The sequence below is a fragment of the Pleurodeles waltl genome, chromosome 9 (assembly GCF_031143425.1).
Source record: "Pleurodeles waltl isolate 20211129_DDA chromosome 9, aPleWal1.hap1.20221129, whole genome shotgun sequence".
NCBI classification, from domain to species: domain Eukaryota; kingdom Metazoa; phylum Chordata; class Amphibia; order Caudata; family Salamandridae; genus Pleurodeles; species Pleurodeles waltl.
Genome location: NC_090448.1, coordinates 404,025,454 through 404,049,485, shown reverse-complemented (window position 1 = coordinate 404,049,485; position 24,032 = coordinate 404,025,454). Strand labels below are relative to the sequence as shown.

The following is a 24,032-nucleotide window of genomic DNA, read 5'->3' as shown; positions in this document are numbered from 1 at the left end:
TGCGAGAGTAAGACTCATCTGAGGGGGAGGGGACCCATAAGAGTTGCTCGAGGGAAAAGAAAGGTAGGTAATCTCCTCCGAGGTCTCATGTGTGATATACTGAACGGGTTACTCACACAAGGGTTCCTGCCATTTCTTAAGGAGATTTATGTGATATCTCTGCCTGGTCCTAGTGGAAGGGCTAATTTATAGGTGGTGGGATTGATTTGCTCAATAACATCATAAGGTCCTTGCCACCGGGCCAATAATTTGTTTTCACAACTAGGGAGCAGGACTAATGCCTTGTCTCCTACCTTCAAACTGCGGAGCACACTTTTAGCGTCATACCATTGTTTCTGTTTGCTCTGAGCATCTCGTAGGGTGGTGTGGGCCTCTTCCCACACCGTATGAAGATTTTCTCTTAACTCACGTGTATATGTCAAGAGGTCTTTCACCTCTTCCTCTGTTTCTTCCCACTGTTCAGCCAACACTTCTAGAAGGGTCCGAAGTTGTCGGGCGAACAGTAACTCGAAGGGACTTAGGGCCAGATGTAGGTAAGTATTCTTTTGCTACTTGCAATTTGCGAGTCATAGCGACTCGCAAATTGCAACTCGCAAACGTGCATGCAGAAAGGTGTCTCAGACACCTTCTGCGACTCGCTATGGGGTCGCAAAGACCCACCTCATGAATATTTATGAGGTGGGTCGCAGTTTGCGACCCCATAGCGAGTCCATGCACTCACAGGGATGGTGGCCTGCTGGAGACAGCAGACCACCATGTCCGTGACTGCTTTTTGAATAAAGCAGTTTTTTTTTCTCTTTTTGCAGCCAGTTTTCCTTAAAGGAAAACGAGCTGCAAAAAGAAAAAATTCCGAAACCATTTGGTTTCGGTTTTTTCAGAGTAGGCAGTGGTCCATAGGACCACTGCCAGCTCTGAAAAAATATTTTTATTGACATTCACAAAGGGGAAGGGGTCCCATGGGGACCCCTTCCCTTTTGCGAATGAGTTACCATCCACTTCAAGTGGATGGTAACTGCGAGTTGGTTTGCGACCGCATTCGCGGTCCCAAAGCAACTCAGCATGGTGATGCGGTCGCAAATAGGAAGGGAACACCCCTTCCTATTTGCGAGTCGCAGCCTCAAATTGCGAGTCGGTACTGACTCGCAATTTGCGGTTGTGCATCGCGTTTGGCCTTTTGCGCCTCGCAAACTGCATTTTTCACCGTTTGCGAGGCGCAAAAGGCTTCCTAAATCTGGCCCTATGTCCCATGGAGGCCTGAACGTGAGTGCATATAGCATATAGTACTAGAGGCATTTTTTTCTCCCACTCTTTCCCTGCCTCTGAAATGCTTTTCCTGAGGAGTGATTTAATCGTCCTGTTATACCTCTCCGCTAAACCATCTGTTTGTGGATGATATACCGACGTTCTAATTTGTTTCACCCCTAGTGCTTTGCTCGCCTCTGCCATGAGTCTGGACATGAAAGGGGTCCCTTGGTCAGTAAGTATTTCTTTGGGAAAACCTACCCTGGAGAAAAATCCTATCATTGCTTGTGCAATGGATTTAGTGTGCATGCTGGGAATGGGTATGGCTTCCGGATAACGTGTGGCATAGTCTACTAATACCAAAACGTACTGACGTCCCCTGATGGAGGGGGTAAGGGGTCCAATGATATCCATACCCACTCTTGAAAAAGGGGTGTCTATGATAGGAAGGGGTTGGAGAGGAGCTGGTCGGTGCGGAGAAGGGTTAAAAAGTTGGCATTTCGGGCATTCTGAACAGTGTTTACGTATCTCCCCAAACACTCCAGGCCAATAGAAGCGTCAGAGTACTGCTTCCTCTGTCTTCTCCCTTCCAAGGTGCCCTTCCCCATTATCCTCATGTGCGAGATGTAAGACCTGCTGTCTGTGACTCATGGGAACCACTAATTGTAAGTGTCTCTCTCCCCCGGTGTTGGGTCTTCTATACAATTGGTTGTTTTGTATTATAAACCTAGGACCTACCACATGCTCTTCCGGATTCAAGGCTTGATGCCACATGTGTTTCAGGGAGGGGTCATCGTGTTGACTCTGCCGAAACTCCCCCGGAATGGTACACACCCTACTGGCCACTTCTGGACTGTCAACCGTCGGGGCTTTCTGATTTTGGATATATTGTCGCTGGTCCCTTTTTTGCCTTCTTCTTAGTATAACTCTGGGTTGTCGACTTTCTCCCTCGCCTACCCCAAAGGGTACTTCCTCCAACCAAGACCTAAGGGTGTGTTCCTGACCTGCTTTGTTTAAGAGGGAGGAAAAATCTTCATAATCAGTTCCAATGATGATATCTTCACCTAGATGGGGAAGTACTCCCACTCTTAAGGTCTCATTCTTTTCTCTCCAATTCAGGCGTACGGTGGCTACAGGATAATACCTTTGATCCCCATGTACACATGCGATTAATACTTGGGCTTGTGGTTCCTCTTGACCTGGCAATACTAACTGCTGTTTGATTACGCTCTGACTACACCCAGAGTCGATCAACGCTGTCCTTTTAATGTCATTGATGAGGATAGTTAGGGTATAAGTGGGTTTTTCCCCTCCGGACCAGAATACTCGCCCTCTCGTTAACCCAATCTCCATGGGTTCTTCGGCGTCCTTTTTATGGGGGCAATGTCTAGCGATATGACCCCATTCAGAGCAGTGGTAACACTCGGGTCATGTGGTCGGATAGTTGGTATTTGGCATTGAGGCGGGTAGGGAACGCTCAGGCCCATGCAACATCACTGGTCACAGGGAAGTACTTTTCACTATGGTTAGGCGGACAGGGGAAGGGAGTGGATGTCTGCTGGATGTGGCCCGGAAGTCTGGGGCCCGGTGATACGCACACGCTAGGTCTACTGCTGTCTCATTAGTCAAACCCGGCTGTTGTCTGACCCAGTTACGTGTGCTACTGGGTAATGCATCCAAATATTGTTCCAAAACTATAGTGTCGAACATTTCTTCCAGAGTTTTCTCGGTCGGATGCAACCATCTGCCTGCAGCATGCCGAACCCTATAGTAGAGGGTGCGAGGATTCTCTTGCTGCTGCCACTTGGTTTGGCGAAACCTGGTGCGATAGCTTTCACTGTCAAGCCTGACATGTTGCAAGATAGTTTTCTTTATGTCCTTATAGGGAAGAGTGCCACAGGGGTTGATGGCTTGGTAGGTGGCTTGCAGATGTCCTGTGAGTAATGGTGCTATATATTGTCCCCATTTTTCCTCTGGCCAATTTGCAGTACTGGCAACCCTCTCAAAATTCGTAAAGAACGAGTCCGGGTCTTCCTGTTCTTGGTACCTCTGCAGCACACTACTGGGTACAGTTGGATGAACCTTGGTATGGGCAATAGTATCTGTATGTTTCCCCAAAGCTGTCTTGTGTACCAGCTGATTATTCGCTATTATTGTCGCCTGACTTTTAAGAGCTGTCTGCAAGGCTTCACGTTCTTCTCTGGCCTCTTTCATCTGCTGTTCCCATACGATCTGTAAATGACGCTGCCCCTCCCCCAGCTGGGCGATTATGTCCGCCATGGTGGGTTTCTCCTCCATTGTGACGTGTTTCTTTGATCCCACTTCTGACACCACTTGTTACAGTACGCTGCAAATAACAACGCAGGAGTCGGCCGTCAAGTAGGTAAGTGTTGTTTATTTTTTTAATAATTCGGATTTTGCCTGCTGGTTTTCTTCCCTTTGTCATTCCGTCTGTAACTGTTGGGACTACTGCAGTTCATGGTTCATAATCACTTCCTTGTTTCTCTCCGTTTCTTCAGGTCTCCCGGGAAGCGCATGCGGGGAAAAGAAGAATCATCTTGGTAAGTGTTTAGGTTTTCTCCTTTCCTAACTGTTTCTGGCTTTCCCTCTTCTGCTGTCTTTTCTTTCTTTTCTTTTCTCTTCTCACTCTTTCCTTTCTCTGGGCTTCCCTTATCTGTTAGCCTTTTCTGTCCTTTCCCTCTCTGTCAGGATTGTTCTTAGTTTTTCTCCTGTCTTCTTCTATTCTCCTGCTCTCTTTCTTCTATGGTGCTCTGGAATGCTGTGTTTTAGGGTTTTTCTCGTTACTTAATCACTGCTGTGAGCTTGTGCCTGACGTACTTCCTATATACACAGTTGAATATCCCAACCCTCACCCGTGCCGTATCATTTATCACAGTGTTTGCCCTTATTTACCCTTTCCGTCTTCCCCCCTCCTCCCTTGGTTCTTTAGGTCCGCTCCACCCGTCCTCCCTTCCCGTAACTATGGCGCTTCAATGCACCTGGATATGCCAGCTTTTCCAGAAGCGTGGCGGGCTGCTGCGCTCCGCTTCCCAGGACGTTGTCCTCCCTTCCCCGGTCGGGGACGCACCGCTCCCTGGTTTCTCCGGTCCTCCGGCCTGGGGTTCTCTCCACGGTGTCCTCTTTCGATCCTCCGTCTCGCTCCTCGTTTGCCTTTCCTCCCGGCTCCTTCTCTCCTGGAACTCCCGACACCTGCCCTGTTGTACTTCCTTCTTCCTGCGGTGACCTGGCTCCTCCTCTCTGATTGGTGGTGCTTCTGTTAGGTTCCGGCTCCCCACTGGCAGCCGCAGCATATGTTGGGAAAGTGTGCAGGCAGGCTCCAGCCAGCCCATCACAGAACATTACAGATGATATGGTGTTGGACTATTGCAAAGGTCTGGCTGATGTGGTTCGCTCTTTCTCTCAGCAGGTGGAAGCCATCACACTGCCACCGATCCAAGATCAAAGACACACCCTGAGGGCGGGTGACTGGGTGGTGGTCCAGAAACACGTGAGTAAGACGTGTTTGGAACCACAGTGGAAAGGACCTTTCTAGGTGGTTCTGACCACCACCACAGCTGTGAAGTGTGCCGGAGTTCCGAAATGGATACACGCAAGCCTCATGAGAAAAGTGGTATGTCCTTTGGACGATGAATAGGAGTTGTTGAGAATACCAACAATGACCAGACAAGCCTCAGTGCTGGAAGGAGAAGAAAGAGGAACTGAGACCGGACCTGAGCACATTGAGGACGGTTCAGTCACTCCTGTGAGAGATGAAGGAGAAGACCTCCTGGAGGGTGACAGTGAGCCAATCTCAATTGAGGCAGTAGGAGAGCTCAGTCAGAGGAGGGCTCTCCCAGAAGTAGATGAGTTTGAGAGACAAACAGAGCAAATGCCAGACCCCGAGGGGGAAGGAGTTGAGGCGGATCAAAGCCTATGTGATCGGACTCCTCCTGAACCAGTTGCAGGTCCGTCAAGAGAAAATCCTACAGAGCAAGATGAAATTTCAACACTGAAAAGAGCATTGACCAAGAGTCCACTGAAAGGAGATAAGTGGCCGGAATCACAAGCAAAGAGAATCGAGGAAGAAGTAGATACCACTAGGAGAGGAGACCTAAGTGAAGGAGAATTAAATGGAGATCGAAAATTGAAAAGAAAGAGAATAGCAAGTCGAAAGTACGCAAGTCCTGAATGGGGGTATGCAACGACAAGTGAATGGCAAAGAGAGTTTTGTCTTTTTGTTTTGAACGCAACATTCCAGGTCAATATTTTGGCACTTGAAAGGAAGTAACAAACTGAATTGTTGACACAAATTTTAGGAAAATGCAAAGAGAGACTGTTGAAAATAACCGGAAAAGACTTTGATAGCCTGATTTGACTGTCGATAACCTTGTTTGACAAGCAGCTAAACCGATTTTTGACAAGCTTACTGATTTTTGAGAAAAGAGATCTTAGGAGTGAAACTGAAAGCTGTAAATAACTGCTGAAAGAAGATTTTGTTTTTGAATTTGGTGCATACGTTCAAAATTTTCTTTTCTACTTTCTGATTCTTTACAGATCATGAATAACATTAGTCAGCAGGGTAGGAAGAACAGGTGCTGTAAATACACGAGTATTGGTTTGGCAATTGTGTGTGTGATATTGTGTGTGATATTGATTGTGGGTATGACTGTTCTTGACAAGAGTAAAGCCAACCATACTTCAGCTTTGGAGGCAACTACTGCATTAACAGCGATAGAGAAGTTTAGGCTAGAAGAGAAGTATCTGCATGTAGATAATGCCCAAGGGGAACTTCTTCTCATGTGTTCTATCACATATTGAGTGAGTATGTTAAGACAATGGATGCAAAGAATTGTTATGTGTGTATGCAGATTCCTTCATCAGTCGAAGAAGGAGTTACCTATCATAGTTTGCCTCTTACTAATCAGTAAACTGCTCTTCCTCCCGTAGCTCCACCGGCAAGTACAGCCCTCGTTCCTCTGAACTACTGACCGCTGTCAGGAGTTCGAGGCCTTCCTCCACTCACAGGCTTCTGCCTGCGCCTCATCCCTGGTTTCTGTTGGGAGAGCTCTGCTCCTCTACTAGGCTGCCCTCTGTCTCTCTTCTCCTTTTTCCTACTTTGCCTCTGCTTCACTCTTTGTGCGCTTTTCCTTCCGTGTTCTGTCCCTTTTGTGCTCCTTTTGCCTTTCGCTTTCTGCGTTTCACTCATTCCTCGTTTCTTTCTCCTCTCACTCCGCTCACTCTCTCGCTCTCCCCCGCCAATGCTGCCCCTGCGGCCCCGCCCCCTCCTCTCTCTCGCACTGCATTCCTTCCGCTGCTGCCCCTGTGGCCTGCTCCTTTTTTTCATGCCGTTTTCCGCCCCGCCTCTCGCTGTCCTCACCTCCACCCCTCCCTACTTAATGGCGGCCGCTGCCTGGTAGGATGAGCAATATCACTCACCTAGTCACTGAACTGCTCTGCCTCCCGTAGCTCCACCGGCAAGTAGAGCCCTACTTCCTCTGAACTCCTGACCTCTGTCAGGAGTTTGAGGCCCTCCTCCACCCGCAGGCTTCTGCCTGCGCCTCATCCCTGGTGTCTAGTGGGAGAGCTCTGCTCTTCTACTAGGCTGCCCTCTGCCTCTCTTCTCCTTTTTCCTACTTTGCCTCTGTTTCACTCTCTGTGTGCTTTTCCTTCCGTGTTCTGTCCCTTTTGTGCTCCTTTTGCCTTTCGCTTTCTGTGTTTCACTCGTTGCTCGTTTCTTTCTCCTCTCACTCTCGCCCTCCCCCTTCTCTCTCTCTCCCTGCTGCCCCTGCCCCTGCGGCCCCACTCCTTCTCCTATCTCTCGCGCTGCATTCCCGCCACTGCTGCCCACGCGGCCCACCCCCTTTTTTCCGCGCCATTTTTCACCCCTGTTCCCGCCTCCCAGCTGTCCTCTCCTCCCCCCTCCCTACTTAATGGGGCCGTACCAAAGGCACGCCTAAGGCAAGCCTGTCTGCGCTCCTTCACACCTGGACCATGCCCAGCACCGGAACCCATGGTTCTCGCTCCCTTACCGCTGCGACGCATGACGCCACTATGAAGCCATCAACTCCACGCCTCAACCCCGGCCGGTCATCCATCTGCCATCAGGCCACCCCGCAGCTCACCAGCGGACCATTTTCCTGCCGGAACTGCACCTTTACTAGCCTCCACGCCAGCGACCCACCCGCCAAGGCAGGACGCAACCATCTCAGATGGATCCTAATCAACACCCGCTCCATCCACAAACACGCCATTGAACTCTGGAACCTACTCGACTCAGCCTCCCCAGACGTCGCCTTCCTGACCAAGACCTGGATGAATCCCTCCTCAGCGCCTGACATCGCCATGCCAATCCCCGACGGCTACAAGATCACCCGTAGGGACCGCACCAACAGACCAGGAGGAGGCGTCACCATCGTCCATAGGAATACCCTCAGAATCACAACCAGTACCGAAGACACCCTCAGCTCCGCCGAACACCTGCACTTCCAGATCCACACCGATCCAAACACTACCCTCAGAGGTACCTTCATTTACAGACCCCCCGAACCCTGACAGAAGTTCAGCGACTCCATCTCCGACGTCATCAGCACGCACGCCCTCGCATCCACAGACTACATACTCCTTGGGGACCTAAACTTCGAACTCGAGAACACCAGCGACAACAACTCCACCACCCTGCTCGACAACCTCGGCCTCAAGCAGCTCGTCACGACATCCACCCACTCCGCAGGACACATGCTCTACCCCATCTTCTCCGTCAGCAAACACATCTCCTTCAGCCACACCACAGAACACAATTGGACCGACCATCTGTTCTGCTTTCCTGCTCTTATCTCATGGCTGAGCTTACAGAACCTCTCTGGAATGCACTTCTGAGTTTAAAGAAGACATTTATTGTTATTATTACTTCACCACGAGGTTCCTGAGAGACGAAATTTGTAAATTGGAATCACACGTTCAAAAGTAGTCGCAGCAATGAAAGCAAAATATATCAAAGCACACAGCAAATACTTGTGATTATATTATAGCATAACTTCAAAGCAAAGCATATAAGTCAAAATTGCATCACCGTAGGGCCTATAACTCAGCTTCATCTTTCTGGGACCTGCAAGTTGATGACTCCGGTTCAACTGCGAGAAAGAGATTTTCTACCCAAACGGGGACAGGCAACGGACGTCTCGTTCCTGTCTGAAGTCAAGATAGTCTCAATCTAACTCTGCTGTAGTCCAGAGTCATCCTTAAAGGCAAACTCAGTGTGAGAACCGAAGAAACTTGGAGAGTGGCCAATTCTCTGAGCCTCACTCATTCTCAGACTGGATTGAGAGGTAAACACAAAATCTACGTGCTCTTATCAGCTAGGGTCTGGTGTGAAAAACACAGCTTGGTCTATCTTGTGGAAAAACACAGCTTGGAAAAACACAGCTCATCTGCAATGTCTCAAATGCAATGTCTAACTTCACGTTAAAGCCAGTAGGCAGCTAACCTAAATACCAAATGTAATGTCTAATGTCATGTCAAAGCCAATAGGCAGCTAAACTGAATACAGAATGTAATGTCGAATGCCATGTCAAAGCCAATAGGCAGCTAAACTGAATACCAAATGTAATGTCTAATGCCATGTCAAAACCAATAGGCAGCTAAACTGAATACAGAATGTAATGGCTAATGCCATGTTAAAGCCAATAGGCAGCTAACCCAAATACCAAATGTAATGTCTAATGCCATGTCAAAGCCAATAGGCAGCTAAATTGAACAAAACATATAGGGGGTCATTCCGACCCTGGCGGCCGGCGGTATGTTGGCGGTAACACCGCCAACAGGCTGGTGGTGTTCCGCCAGCAATTCTGACCGTGGCGGAAAAGCCACGGTCATACCGCCGGCCCCTCCACTTTCCTGACAGGCTTCCGCCTGGCAGGCATAATCCCCAGGGCAGCGGTGCAAGCACCGCTGCCCTGGGGATTATGAGTCCCCGACCGCCAGCCTGTCCGTGGCAGTAAACACTGCCATTGAAAGGCTGGCGGTAAGGGGACTGGGGGAGCACCTGGGGGCCCCTGCACTGCCCAAACACTTGGCATGGGCAGTGCAGGGGCCCCCAGGCATAGCCCCATCGTGCATTTCAATGCCCGAATTTCGGGCAGTGAAATGCGCGACGGGTGCTACTGCACCCGCTGCACATCAACATTGCCGCCGGCTCTATTACGAGCCAGCGGCAATGTTGATGTGCCATTCCCGCTGGCCCAGCGGAAATGTCGGAATAGGGAGGCATGAATACCGCCGGCAATGGCGGTATTCTGTCTCCCCCGGCCTCGGCGGTCTGGAGAAAAGACCGCCGAGGTCGGAATGACCACCATAATGTGCTACTGGTGAACATTGAGCAACTAGTATGCGCAGTGGTTAAACACAAAGTAATTGGTCAAACACAATTAATAGCATCACACCATCACTACATCCACTTCACCTTTGAGAAACCCACAACTCACCACCACCCACAGTGGATTCCACACCACAGATGGAACAAGGTCACTGAAGACCAGCTGATCACTACCCTCTCCTGGAACCCACCAATCCACACCACCGACACCGGCACAGCCGCCCGCAACCTCAGGCAATTGATCGACGACTGTGCCAACACTCTTGCCGCGATCAAGAAATCTTCAAACAGACACACCGACAGAAAGGCCTTCTGGTTCACCGTCGACCTCCAAGAATCCAAGCAAACATGCCGAAGGCTCGAGAAGGAGTGGCGTCAAGAACAGACACAGGACAACCACATAGCCTTCAAGAACGCCCTCCGCAGACACCACTAACTCATCCAAACCCCCAAAAGAACCGCCTTCAAAGAACGCATCGACAACAACGCACACAGCTATAAGGAGCTCTTCAACATTATGAAGGAAATCTCCAATCCCGGTTCCAACGTCAACGAAATCCCGCCATAGCAAGACCTCTGCGACTTCCTAGGCACCATCTTCTACCACAAGATCGCATACATCCTTGACAGCTTCAATACCCAGACCCCCCATCAACCACCGACACCACAGACTCATCCCCCTCAGCCACACCAACCTCCTGCTCTCCTGGACCCACGTCAACAACAACGACACCATCAAAATCATGAACACCATCCACTCCTGCTCACTGTCCGACCCCTGCCCTCACCACATCTTCAACAAAGCAAGCTCCGTCATCGCATCCCAACTCCGGAAGATCATCAACAGCCCCTTCGAGACTGCCACCTTCCCGGAGAGCTGGAAACACACCGAGATCAACACCCTCCTCAAGAAACCCAAGGCAGACCCAAAGGACCTCAAGAACTTCCGGCCCATCTCCCTGCTCCCCTTCCCGGCAAAAGTCATTGAGAAAATTGTCAACAAACAACTGACCCGCTTCCTCGAGGAGAACAACACTCTGGACTTGTCCCAATCCGGATTCCGCAGAAACCACAGCACTGAAACTGCTCTCATCGCCGCCATGGATGACATCAGGACCCAACTTGACAATGGCGAAACCGCAACCCTCATCCTCCTGGACCTCTTGCCCGCCTTCAACACTGTATGCCACCACACCCTGCGCACACGCTTCAACGACGCAGGGATCCGCGACAGAGCCCTGGACTGGATCACCTCCTTTCTCACTGGCAGAACCCAGAGAGTCCGCCTCCCTCCATTCCGCTCTAAAGCCACCAAGATCATCTGCGGCGTACACCAGGGGTCATCCCGCAGCACAACGTCTACATGGCTCCGCTCACAACATTGTCCAATCACACAACCTCAACATCGTCTCATATGCCGATGACACCCAGCTGATCCTCTCCCTCACCAATGACCCTGCCACTGCCAAAACCAACCTCCACGAAGGAATGAAGGCCATCACCAAATGGATTAAGAGCAGCTGCCTGAAACTGAAATCTGACAAGGCTGAGGTCCTCATCCTCGGCTCCACCGCCTCTGCCTCGGATGACTCCTGGTGGTCTGACACACTGGGAACCGCACCGACACCCACCTACCATGCACGCAACCTGGGGTTCATCCTGGACTCATCGCTATCAATGACCCAGCAAGTCAACGCGGTCTCTTCCTCCTGCTTTAACACCCTCTGCATGCTTCGGAAAATCTACAAATGGATCCCCACTGGAACCAGAAGGACGGTCACCCAAGCCCTCGTAAGCAGCAGACTGGACTACGGCAATGCCCTCTATACAGAACCCCTCTGCACGCCTCATCCTGGACATCCCCTGCCACAGCCACATCACAGCCCACCTGAGAGACCTGCACTGGTTCCCAGTCAACAAGAGAATCACGTTCAAGCTCCTCACCCACGCTCACAAATCACTGCACAACACCGGACCAGAATACCTCAACAGATGTCTCTCCTTCTATACCCCGACCCGCCAGCTTCGCTCTGCTGACCTTGCCACCGTTCCACGTATCCACACAACGACTGCCAGTGGCAGATCGTTCTCCCACCTCACCGCCAAGACATGGAGCACTCTTCCTATCCGCCTGCGACAGACACAGGACCTGGTAACCTTCAGGAGACAACTCAAGACCTGGCTGTTCGAGCAGTAGCAGCACTCCCCCACCTCAGCGACTTGAGACCCTCACAGGTGAGTAGTGCGCTTTACAAATGCTATGATTGATTGATTAATTACTTATGGGATAAGTTGTAGTCTGCTACTAACAAGATTCTATAATCAGGAGTACATTCAGTATTTCTATTCCAATCATGATGTAGTGTTTTCATTTGTCTCCATAATTAGGTACCTGAATAGAGTAGCTAAGGATAATTACATAGTATTAGTGAGGGGTTTCTTTGAGCCTGCATTAACTTTGGGCACAGCTTACACTCACAGGAGTAACCTGACATGCTTGCTTACACCTTTAGAAAAGAGCTTCTTAGATCAAACAGATGACAGGAGAAAGGCATTAAAGGAGAAATTGGAAAAGGGGTTAGAGAAAATGAATCATAAGAGTGATTATGATTTTAGTGCAGTAAAAACCCAAGGGAAATTAGCTTTAGATGTGCAACATGTAGGGAAGCTTTGTGTATATAGACCTAAATCTAGTACTGACACTTTGTTGGGAACGAGTGAATGTAGACACGGGTTTTTGTTTCAGAGTAAGTGGACATTTATGTTGAATGGACAGGATCCAGTGATTCCTGGCATGTATTACACGTGTGGACCGCTTATTACCGTCTTCCAAGAGAATGGTACGGCACATGTTATTTGGGGATAGTTTTCCCAAAGATTTTCCAACTAGATGACTTAAAGAGATTACTGAAATTGACTGAGTTACATCAGATTAGAGAAAGGAGAGAGTCTCCGACTAGTATAGTAGGAGATATATTTGGAGAAATGATTCCTTCAGTAGGAGTTGTTCGGAATTTGATAAAGATTCAAAAGTTGTCTACTATTGTAGATACTATGCTGACAAATTTTTCAGGAGCCATGATCCTGATAGATACAGAATTAGCTGCGGAAAGAGCTATGACTCTTCAGAACCGCCTAAAATAGACATTCTTTTAGCAAAAGATGGCAGAGTTAACAAAATGCTCAATTCAAAGCATTGTTGTTCGTTTATTCCTGATAATAGTGAAGAAATTAGAAGCTGATTTACTAATCTGACTAATGAGAGTGCAGATTTGAAAGAGTTGAAAGAACCCGGTATTTGGGAGAAAGTTGGCAAAGGATTTGCTTCAGTGGGAAATTGGCTCAGCAACATTGGGGAAGGGATATTATTGAAAATAATACAAGGGATATTGATTATTGTGATTTGCATAATTGGAGCATGGGGAATATGTAAATTGTGTAAAATGATTAAAATGAAGAAAATGAAAAATAATCAGAAGAGGGAAGAAATGAAAAGGGAAAATTGATTTAAGGAAAATTCGAAAAGGGAACAAAGATTTGGAAGGATAGGGATAACAGAATTTTAGCTGATGAGAAGAGTTGTGTGGGAAGATTTAGGTGGTCATTCCAACCTCGGCGGTAAAAGGCGCTTACCGCCGTTCAGAAGACCACCATAACACCGCCGCGGCCGCGGTAAACCGCCACGGTCATTCTGACCCACAACAGGCAAACCGACAAACTACAGACGTCCACAAAAGTCTGCCACACCAAAGGCCAGCGGGAAACTGGCGATGACCAAACCTCCACCGTCACGCCAACAGCAATACACCCACACTATCACGACACACGAATCCACGCAGCGGTCTTTCAACCGCGGTATTCCATTGGCGGTACACACCGCCGCGGTCAAAATACACACACACTTACAAAATACAACCACATTGGACAATTCAAAATGCACACACCTGAGACACATACACACACCACTCCCACACACCCAATTAAATATAAAACACACACCCACATCACCCACAAACCTCCACTCCTAGAGATTTGTGAACACGCACCGAGAAAAGACATCCGAGCACCCAGACGCCCAATTCACTGTCACCCAGCAATATTTGCACGCACTTCACACAACACAACAATACACATCACCACACTTAGCAGCACACAATCCACCCCACACATCACCCACACCACCCCATGGCACCGCAAAGACACCCCAGGTTCTCTGATGATGAACTCAGGGTCATGGTGGAGGAAATTGTACGAGTAGAGCCACAGCTGTTCGGGGCACAGGTGCAGCACACCACCATTGCCAGGAAGATGGAGCTATGGAGCAGAATAGTGGACAGGGTCAATGCTGTGGGACAGCACCCAAGAAATCGGGACGACATCAGGAAGAGGTGGAACGACCTACGGGGGAAGGTGCGTTCCATGGTATCCAGGCACAACATTGCGGTGCAGGAGACTGGCGGCGGACCCCCACCTCCTCCCCCAGAATTTACAACATGGGAGGAGCAAGTCTTGAACATCCTGCATCCTGAGGGCCTCGCAGGAGTAGGCGGAGGAATGGACTCTGGTAAGGCAAATCTTAACTACTTCTCCCCCCCACCCCACCTGCATGCCAACTCATACCCCCACCCTCACTCTCACCCCCATCACATCCTACTCCTTGCAACTTTCTCACCATCACAACCCACCCATCCCAACACCTAGCCCTGCATGCGTCCACAAAGCATGGACACCCATCACCTAAGCATGCCCACTGCACATACACATACAAACCCCCCCCCAACCACCGTCACAACAGCCCCCACAAAGGAATGCCAGCACTGGGGTACACAGGCACCCACCCATTGCACGCTATGACACACAGAGAAGCAATAACCATGCTTTTATACCCCTGCAAGACCCGAACGCCACGTCACCGCACAGGAGGGTCCACAAATGTCCCCTCCACCCCCAGAAGAGGCCCACAGTGAGGACAGCAGCTCTGTCTCCCTGGATCTAGATGACCAGCCCGGCCCATCGGGGACCTCGGGACAGTCGGTTCCCCTCACACAGCCACAGGCCACAGTAGACCTTCCCCCCTCTGGGAACACCAGCACAGCACCCACCCAGCGGGCCCATACCTCTGTCCCCAGGACACGTCAATCAGCGGTGTGTCCACCACTACAGGGAACCCAGGCTAACCCACCACCCCAACAACAACAGGGACCTGGGGGCAGTGGTAGTGGGCACACGGTCCAGGGGACAAAGGCCCAGGGAAACAGGGGAACTGGGAGGGCTGCTGTGCGATAGGGGGGGGACAGGCCCAGGGAACCCACTCTCCACAAGGCCCTCTCCTCCATCATGGGAGCATACCACCGCTCCCAGGAGACGATGGCGACGGTCCTGGCTAGGTTTCAGGAGATCCAACTTCTGCAGGAGGAACAGTATATGGGGTTCAGGGAGGAACTAAGAAACATCAGTTCCGCCATGGGTACCATCGTAGTGGCCCTGAATGAGGTAGTCACGACATTGCGGAACACTGTGGCACCTCAAAGGGCCCCTGACACTAGCATGCACCAAGAACTGCCTACCACCTCCGCCGGCGCTAGTGGACAGGAGGCCCCGACACAAGACCAACAGGCCACCAGAACCCCACCCCCTGCAGAAGGAGAACCACCCCGCAAGCGGGCCCTGAGATCCAGGAAGAAGACAGAGTAAGATGTCAAGACCCCCGCCAGCAAAGGATACCGCCCTGATTGTCATCCCACTGTCCCACATTGTCACCCTGTCCAACCTTAAACTGCCCCTGCTCCACTTCCCACAGGCATTTGGACAATGCACCTGTGAAACTGATAGTCTGGACTCTGCCATGGACAATCCTCCACCATCACCCCTCACCGATTTGCAACCACCCATCCAATGTAGAGCACTTGAATAAAAACACTTATTGCACAAAACAATCTGGAGTCTGGCTGTGATTTAGAACAAATGTATTAGACATGACCGTGCCAAAATGTTCATTCACATTGTGATGGTAACAAACCGCTGTCACACAGCTGTAGTCCATGGGGAAACAAAGCAGATGTCACGCAGTGGGGCCCACAGCTCTGAAAACGGAAGGGAAAGTCACAACACAGTTACCATACACTGGGGGAAAAAGTCAGACAGTAGAGAGGTAGGAGTCATTAAGTAAATGTAATATGCCGGTGTCTACTCTTACCTGTGTGTCACTGAAAATACTGCTGTATTACTGTGTTCCTGTTCACTATGTCGTCCTCTTCGGCTTCCTCCTCTTCACTCTCCACAGGCTCCACAGCTGCTACAACACCACCATCTGGACCATCCTCCTGCAGAAAAGGCACCTGGCGGCGCAAACCCAGGTTGTGAAGCATACAGCAGGCCACGATGATCTGGCACACCTTCTTTGGTGAGTACATTAGGGATCCACCTGTCATATGGAGGCACCTGAACCTGGCCTTCAGGAGGCCAAAGGTTCGCTCGATCACCCTCCTAGTCCGCCCATGGGCCTCATTGTACCGTTCCTCTGCCCTTGTCCGGGGATTCCTCACTGGGGTCAGTAGCCAGGACAGGTTGGGGTAACCAGAGTCCCCTAATAGCCACACCCGGTCCCTCTGGAGTTGACCCATCACATACGGGATGCTGCTATTCCGCAGGATGTAGGCGTCATGCACTGACCCAGGGAACTTGGCATTAACATGGGAGATGTACTGGTCAGCCAAACACACCAACTGTACATTCATCGAATGATAACTCTTCCGGTTCCTGTACACCTGTACACTCCTGCTGGGGGGGGACCAAAGCAACATGTGTCCCATCAATGGCACCTATGATGTTGGGGATATGTCCAAGGGTATAGAAGTCACCCTTCACTGTAGGCAAATCCCCCACCTCAGGGAAAACGATGTAGCTCCGTTTCAGCAGGGCAGACAACACTCTGGACAACACCTTGGAAAACATAGGCTGGGACATCCCTGATGATATGGCCACTGTTGTTTGAAATGACCCACTTGCTAAGAAATGGAGTACTGACAGCACCTGCACTAGAGGGGGGATCACTGTGGGTTGGCGGATGGGTGACATCAGGTCTGGCTCCAGCTGGGCACACAGTTCCTGTATAGTGGCTCGGTCAAGCCTGTATGTCAGTATGACATGTCGTTCCTCCATTGTCGACAGGTCCACCAGCGGTCTGTACACGGGAAGATTCCTCCATCTCCTTGCATGTCCCAGCGGACGGTGCCTATGAAGGACAACAGCGAGCACAGAGTCAAGCAACCCACAGGTACGTAACCACAGCTTGCACATAGCACGATTCCCAATGCATTGAATGGCTTGTATGAGTGTTGGTGCATGGCCTAGGTATGTGTGACGCAGTTGGTAAATAGGCCATGTGGGCCCTTGAAATGGCGGCTGCCTGACCTGTGAAGTGCGACAGTGGGATGTTAGGTCAATGCGCTGGCGTGGCACACCGCGGCGGTAGGCGGTCGAAGACCGCGGCGCAAGCCGCATTGGTTAACATAGAACCCTATGGGTTTCAGGAGCCAATGACGATGTGCGCCGGCGGTCGCGGTACGCACCGCCGCGGGCATGACCGCCATTTTCTATCTGCTTAATCACTCGATACCTGATCTTCGACAGGAGAGGACCTACACTGCAAGTGCTGCTGTGACCTCGGTCTGGAAGAGACAATGGCTGCTGCGACTGGGGAAAGGGCCCCTGCCTTCACTGCGGAGGAGTTGGCGAAACTTGTGGATGGGGTCCTCCCCCAGTATGCGCAACTCTACTGTCCTCCAGACCAACAGGTAAGTACACTGGGACCATGCTTAGTGGGCAATGCCTGGGTTGAGTCGGGTGGATGAAAGATGGTGGGGAGGGGAGCGATTGAGGCATGCATCAAACGACAGATGAGAGCATGTGCCACATGGCAAGGGTGGGGATGGGGGGCCACTCACATCGAGCATGCAGAAGGTGATGACAACTTTTCTCTCCCTGTACATGTCACATAGGTCAGCGCCCACCAGAAAGTCGCGATTTGGCGTGCCATCGCCAAGGACGTCCGGACCCTGGGGGACCACAACAGACGGGGCACCCACTGCCGGAAGAGGTGGGAGGACATCCGACACGGGAGCAGGAAGACGGCGGAGGCTCTGCTGGGGATGGCCTCCCAACGTAGGAGGGGTGCCAGTCGTCAATTGACCCCCCTGATGTCCCGGATCCTGGCGGTGGCCTACCCCGATTTGGATGGGCGCGTGAGGACATCACAGCAGACACAAGGGGGTGAGTACAAATACATTCTGCTGACTTTTGCGCGCAGTGGAGGTGTCTGGGTGGGGGAGGAGGGCTATGGGTATCCCTAGGCCAGGGCGATTTCTGTAGGCTAGGCCCCTCCGTAAGGCATGGCCCTGTGCCCCCACCTCGGTAGGGTGCCAAGTACAGGTATCCATGGCCCTGTGTCATCTATGTGTGCAGTTGTCGTCCATAGGCTTGTAGGCCATGTCCCACGGATTGCGTAGTGGACCCCAAGTGCGCGGCGTAGTGCAGGGGGCTTCTGTGTCTGTCTTGTCCGCCAACGGTAGCGGTAATCCATGCACTCAACATGTCTTTATTTCTCCTCCCCCCCTTTTTTGTGGTCTTCCTGTTCATGTGTGCATTAGCATCATCAGGCAGAGGAGAAGTGGTATCGGAGCACGAGGGAGCTGCATCTCACATGGCCATGGCGGGCCATGCAACTGACTCGGATTTCACCAGTGAGACGGAGGGCGAGGGGAGCTCCACAGCGGGGACTCGTGCTGATGTCAGTGACAGCGACTCGTCCTCTGAAGGGAGCTCCCTTGTGGTGGCGGCAACATCTGTGCCCCCCGCAACAACAGGTACAGCCGCCACCCAGCGCACCAGCACCGCCCTCCCAGCAGCCCCTCAGCGTTTGCCCCCTGCCCGCTCACCCAGGAAGGTGGGCATCTCCTTCGCCCCAGGCACCTCAGGCCCTGCCCCTGTCACCCCTGCTGCCCTCAGTGAGGAGGTCATTGACCTCCTAAGGACCATCATTGTTGGGCAGTCTACCCTTTTGAATGCCATCCAGGGTGTACAAAGAGAGGTGCACCAGAGTAATGCATACCTGGAGGGCATTCATTCGGGTCAGGCCGCCCATCAGCGATCGTTCAGCGCTCTGGCCTCAGCACTGACGGCAGCAGTTGTCCCTGTCTCTAGCTTCCCCCCTCCAACTTCCTCCACCCAGACCCAATCCCCTGTACCTCTGCCTATCCCAGACACACCATCAGACCAGCCTGCACACACCTCAACACCCAAGGGAAGCTCATCCAGACATAAGCACCACACGTCACACAAGCATTCACACAAGGAACATCCACATGCAGACATACCAACACCCACTGCCTCCACTGTGTCCCCCTCCTCCTCGTCTCCCTCCTCCCTCCCTGTGACGTCTCCACTCACATTTGCATGCACAACATCTTCAGGCACTACGTCCATCACCAGCACACCCACCAGAACACTCCGCACATGTGCAGTCACCACCCCCACTACCATTTACACGTCCCCTGTGTCCTCTCCAAGTGTGTCTGTCACCCCCTCCTCCAAACTACACAAACGCAGGCAGCCACCTACCCAACAGCCATCCACCTCACGACAGCCTCCAGCCCAAGCACCTGCACCCAAAGACACCAGACTTCACACTCCTACAACCACATCCTCTTCCTCCACTCCCATACCCACTACACCTACCCGTCCCTCTCTTTCCAAATAGATTTTCCTTTCCAAACTTGACCTCTTTCCTACAACTCCCCCACCCCGTCCGTCTCATAAGACTCCAATCAGCACCTCAGCCACCACAAAACCGGGACCAGTGAAGACTGTTGTCCATGGACTGTGGAGTCCCCCACCCTCAAGGGCATCCAGTTCAGCTAGGAGCCAAGGCACGGCCAGCCCACCACCGGAAAAGCATCCTAAGATTGCCAGTGCCCGGCGCGAGCGACCAAAGACCCCACGGACCAAAATCCCTACATTGGCACCGTCAGGAAGTGAGGTGCCACCTGGCACACCGCCAAAGGTGGGAAAGGGCCACAAGCGTGCAGGGAAGGATGGGAAGGGCAGCACGCCTGACAAGTCCGGCAGCAGGCCAGCTGGCCAGGAGGGCCCCACCAGCCCCATCCCAGGTGTGCAGGAGGACACACACAGGCCCGGTACTGCAGCCCAGGAGGGCCCCGCCAGCCACAGCCCAGCTGCCCAGGAGGGCCCGCCAGCCACAGCCCAGCTGCCCAGGAGGGCCCCGCCAGCCACAGCCCAGCTGGGCAATGAAGGACCGCCAGCCACAGCCCAGCTGGGCAATGAAGGACCGCCAACTCAAGCACCGCTGAACATGGCAAGGACTGCCAAGGCAAGCACCGCTGAACAGGGCAAGGACCGCCAAGGCAAGCACCACTGAACAGGGCAAGGACCGCCAAGGCAAGCACCGCTGAACAGGGCAAGGACCGCTGAACAGGGCAAGGACCGCTGAACAGGGCAAGGACCGCCAAGGCAAGCACCGCTGAACAGGGCCCTTCATCTCAAGCACCGCTCCGCTGGGCACCGCGGTCTCAAGCACCGCTGCACTGGGCCCTTCATCTCAAGCACCGCTCCGCTGGGCGCCGCCGTCTCAAGCACCGCTGCACTGGGCCCTTCATCTCAAGCACCGCTCCGCTGGGCACCGCCGTCTCAAGAACCGCTGCACTGGGCCCTTCATCTCAAGCACCGCTCCGCTGGGCCCTTCATCTCAAGCACCGCTCCGCTGGGCACCGCCGTCTCAAGCACCGCTGCACTGGGCCCTTCATCTCAAGCACCGCTCCGCTGGGCACCGCCGTCTCAAGAACTGCTGCACTGGGCCCTTCATCTCAAGCACCGCTTCGCTGGGCACCGCCGTCTCAAGCACCGCTGAACTGGGCCCTTCATCTCAAGCACCGCTCCGCTGGGCACCGCCGTCTCAAGCACCGCTGAACTGGGCCCTTCATCTCAAGCATCGCTGGCCCATTGGCGGAAGGGGCAGGCCCGCATCTGTGTCGGGCAGGGCTGCACAAAGCACTCTGGGCACTAGTCCCCCTCCAGTACCAGTGGAGACTGTTATCCACTTAAGAGACTGTGGCTTTGCACTCCCCAGGATTGAACATTGGGCAAACCACCCACTGTAGAGACTTGAGAGACTGTGGCTTTTCACTCCCCAGGATGGCACAGTGGGCAACCCACCCACTTGTGAGACTTGAGAGACTGTGGCTTTGCACTCCCCAGGATGGCACAGTGGGCAACCCACCCACTGTAGAGACTTGAGAGACTGTGGCTTTGCACTCCCCAGGATATGGCAGTGGGCAAGCCACCCACTGTAGAGACTTGAGAGACTGTGGCTTTGCACTCCCCAGGATGGCACAGTGGCCATGGAGGCCCCTCGTGGATCTAGCGTCGTGGACTCATCAGGCTGAGGTGCCCCCCCTTCCCTTCCCCCTGAGGTGCCTGTAGTTTTCCTATCTGATGCCCCTGCAGTGTTCTCTCCGTTGGAGGCAGGTATCCTGTGTGGGCTTTGCCCATGTGTTTTGGCCCAGTGGCCCACGAACAATGGCTGATGGACATATCGGACTGGACAATTTATGTATATGAAGTTATAGATGTGTGATATATTTTATACTCAGTCTTACAATATAATTCTATATTTATTACCATTTTGGGGGTGTAACTGTGATGTGTTGCTATGCATTGATGTGTCTGTTGTAGTGGTTGAGGGTGAGGGTGGGTGTGTCGCATATGTGTGTCCCCGTAATTTTTTGCCTCCCCCTCCCCTGTGTCGTAGGTGCAGTACTCACCGTTGTCTTCTGTGCCAGCGTTCGTGCTCCTGGTAGAGGAGCAGGAAGACAATGGCTGGTAGGATGTGTAGTTCGGGTTCCATGCTGTCCAGATTCCTCGTGGGGTGTATGGAGGTGAGCGTTTTCCGTTTGAAATGGTAGGGATAACAGAATTTTAGCTGATGAGAAGAGTTGTGTGGAAAGATTTTGGTGGTCATTCCAACCTCGGCGGTAAAAGGCGCTTACCGCCGTTCAGAAGACCACCATAACACCGCCGCGGCCGCGGTAAACCGCCACGGTCATTCTGACCCACAACAGGCAAACCGACAAACTACAGACATCCACAAAAGTCCGCCACACCAAAGGCCAGCGGGAAACTGGCGATGACCAAACCTCCACCGTCACGCCAACAGCAATACACCCACACTATCACGACACACGAATCCACGCAGTGGTCTTTCAACCGTGGTATTCCATTGGCGGTACACACCGCCGCGGTCAAAATACACACACACTTACAAAATACAACCACATTGGACAATTCAAAATGCACACACCTGAGACACATACACACACCACTCCCACACACCCAATTAAATATAAAACACACACCCACATCACCCACAAACCTCCACTCCTAGAGATTTGTGAACACGCACCGAGAAAAGACATCTGAGCACCCAGACGCCCAATTCACTGTCACCCAGCAATATTTGCACGCACTTCACACAACACAACAATACACATCACCACACTTAGCAGCACACAATCCACCCCACACATCATCCACACCACCCCATGGCACCGCAAAGACACCCCAGGTTCTCTGATGATGAACTCAGGGTCATGGTGGAGGAAATTGTACGAGTAGAGCCACAGCTGTTCGGGGCACAGGTGCAGCACACCACCATTGCCAGGAAGATGGAGCTATGGAGCAGAATAGTGGACAGGGTCAATGCTGTGGGACAGCACCCAAGAAATCGGGACGACATCAGGAAGAGGTGGAACGACCTACGGGGGAAGGTGCGTTCCATGGTATCCAGGCACAACATCGCGGTGCAGGAGACTGGCGGCGGACCCCCACCTCCTCCCCCAGAATTTACAACATGGGAGGAGCAAGTCTTGAACATCCTGCATCCTGAGGGCCTCGCAGGAGTAGGCGGAGGAATGGACTCTGGTAAGGCAAATCTTAACTACTTCTCCCCCCCACCCCACCTGCATGCCAACTCATACCCCCACCCTCACTCTCACCCCCATCACATCCTACTCCTTGCAACTTTCTCACCATCACAACCCACCCATCCCAACACCTAGCCCTGCATGCGTCCACAAAGCATGGACACCCATCACCTAAGCATGCCCACTGCACATACACATACAAACCCCCCCCCCAACCACCGTCACAACAGCCCCCACAAAGGAATGCCTGCACTGGGGTACACAGGCTCCCACCCATTGCACGCTATGACACACACAGAAGCAATAACCATGCTTTTATACCCCTGCAGGACCCGAACGCCACGTCACCGCACAGGAGGGTCCACAAATGTCCCCTCCACCCCCAGAAGAGGCCAACAGTGAGGACAGCAGCTCTGTCTCCCTGGATCTAGATGACCAGCCCGGCCCATCGGGGACCTCGGGACAGTCGGTTCCCCTCACACAGCCACAGGCCACAGTAGACCTTCCCCCCTCTGGGAACACCAGCACAGCACCCACCCAGCGGGCCCATACCTCTGTCCCCAGGACACGTCAATCAGCGGTGTGTCCACCACTACAGGGAACCCAGGCTAACCCACCACCCCAACAACAACAGGGACCTGTGGGCAGTGGTAGTGGGCACACGGTCCAGGGGACAGAGGCCCAGGGAAACAGGGGAACTGGGAGGGCTGCTGTGCGATAGGGGGGGGGACAGGCCCAGGGAACCTACTCTCCACAAGGCCCTCTCCTCCATCATGGGAGCATACCACCGCTCCCAGGAGACGATGGCGACGGTCCTGGCTAGGTTTCAGGAGATCCAGCTTCTGCAGGAGGAACAGTATATGGGGTTCAGGGAGGAACTAAGAAACATCAGTTCCGCCATGGGTACCATCGTAGTGGCCCTGAATGAGGTAGTCACGACATTGCGGAACACTGTGGCACCTCAAAGGGCCCCTGACACTAGCATGCACCAAGAACTGCCTACCACCTCCGCCGGCGCTAGTGGACAGGAGGCCCGACACAAGACCAACAGGCCACCAGAACCCCACCCCCTGCAGAAGGAGAACCACCCCGCAAGCGGGCCCTGAGATCCAGGAAGAAGACAGAGTAAGATGTCAAGACCCCCGCCAGCAAAGGATACCGCCCTGATTGTCATCCCACTGTCCCACATTGTCACCCTGTCCAACCTTAAACTGCCCCTGCTCCACTTCCCACAGGCATTTGGACAATGCACCTGTGAAACTGATAGTCTGGACTCTGCCATGGACAATCCTCCACCATCACCCCTCACCGATTTGCAACCACCCATCCAATGTAGAGCACTTGAATAAAAACACTTATTGCACAAAACAATCTGGAGTCTGGCTGTGATTTAGAACAAATGTATTAGACATGACCGTGCCAAA

At 52.5% G+C, this 24,032-nt stretch overlaps 1 long non-coding RNA gene across 1 annotated transcript in view; it reads right to left on the bottom strand.

The window, feature by feature from the left end:
- LOC138258633 (uncharacterized) overlaps positions 1-24,032 on the bottom strand; it is a 74,204-nt gene that overhangs the window by 2,383 nt on the left and 47,789 nt on the right. The window lies entirely within an intron of this gene.